A 1603-nucleotide genomic window follows, 5' to 3' on the forward strand; every position below is an offset into this window, starting at 1 on the left:
CCCGTTGACAGTTTACGTCGGCTGGGCAGGGTGAGATTCCCGGGCTGTTTTTTAGTCCCAGTCCGCCCATCATGCGTCCTGATGACCGGCGATCTCCTTCATAAAACTAATAAAAGGGGGAGTAATCGGGCAGTTCGGTGTGTGTGTGGTTAAAACGTAACAGCCTGTGGTCACTCTTTATAGCTGTTCAATGAAGGTAAACACAGAGTAGGCGGTGCGTAAAAGCTCTTTGAGCGCTGGTGCTGCTCTTCTCTGAGTTACACGTCCCGCTGCCTCCTGGAGTGACCACACACCCCTGGCCGAAATGTCCTTAAAGTGAAGTCTGAGTACGAAATATATCTCAAATAATGCACTGTCATTTCCCCACGTAAACATAACAGTCTGCAATGAAATGGTTGTGTCCTGTGCGCTTCACTTCCTCCTTGGCGCACGAGATACTAACCCGTTATCCTGACTTTTTTTTTTCTGTTTTTTTTTTTTTTTTTCATGTCCCTTTAGGGTCTCCGTACATTAGAAATAAAAAACAAAACAAAAAAAAAACATTGGATTCTGATGTAAATGAAAGTGGACCTATTATGCTATATTGGAAAAATACATTGTAGGGCCATACCTATACAAAACATGTCTGTAAAGTTGTTTGCTTAAAATACCAAACAGATCACCCATTGTAGCCATGCCTCATACTGCTCATACCCCTCTTTTTCAGCCCGGTTAGAGAAACGCGGATTTTGGGTCCTTAGCTTGAAAATAAATAAATAAGAGGAGGCGGAGCTAATGCCTGATCAGAATTCTACCGGAGATTAAGTTAAATTCTGCTGTGATAAAACGCCATCCTGTTCTAAACCACATCAAAGATTATTTCTGAAACAGTATGGATCTCAAATGCTTTTTCTCTTGTGGGTTTATCACAAGGTGAGTTCCTTTTTTTATTTCCTGCTTTTTAAAAACAAATGTGCTCATCAAGTAGGTTAGGTCTGAGTGTTATCGAGGCTTGCTAATGTAAACAAAGACAAGATTACGTTCAAAACAAGTCAGGCATTGTTTCTGATAGCAATTTTCTGTGGGTCCCCTGCCGATTTGATGTCAGATCGGCAGCAAATCTGTATCCGCTCGTTGTACCCCTGTTTTTAAAAGATTTTGGTACGGAGAAAAAAAGAGAGGGTTTTATTTTCTGACGCTGCGTGAGTTCCCCGACGCACCGGAGACACATATTTATGTATAAAAGACATCACAAAGTGCATTTTGCATGATAGGTCCCCTTTAATGTATATTTTCTTGTGTCTGACGCGTTGTGAGAAGGAACGTGCATATATATTTACTTGTGTGCGTGAGCGTGACACGCATTGCAGACCGCAAGTTAACCGCAAGTTTACCTTGACTTTCTAATGCTTCTAATGCCATTTTTGCCGAGGTTCAAGGCATTGGCTACAGACAAACAGTGCCATGTCTCCCACTAGTTCAAGCCATCATACTATATTTATCAGCGACGTGCAGTCAGGGGAGGCAGGGGAGGCAGAGCCTCACCTGTCATACTCCAATGTAACGGAAAAACAACTAAAGAAAAACTAAATAGTAATAATATATAAAATGTCTCGCACTCCGA

General features: G+C 41.9%; 1 protein-coding gene across 2 annotated transcripts in view; it reads left to right on the top strand.

Moving 5' to 3' along the window:
* tpst1 (tyrosylprotein sulfotransferase 1) overlaps positions 1 to 1603 on the top strand; it is a 35691-nt gene that overhangs the window by 18940 nt on the left and 15148 nt on the right. The window lies entirely within an intron of this gene.

This window comes from Notothenia coriiceps, unplaced genomic scaffold, assembly GCF_000735185.1.
Source record: "Notothenia coriiceps isolate Sejong01 unplaced genomic scaffold, NC01 NC01_scaffold00037244, whole genome shotgun sequence".
Classification (NCBI taxonomy): domain Eukaryota; kingdom Metazoa; phylum Chordata; class Actinopteri; order Perciformes; family Nototheniidae; genus Notothenia; species Notothenia coriiceps.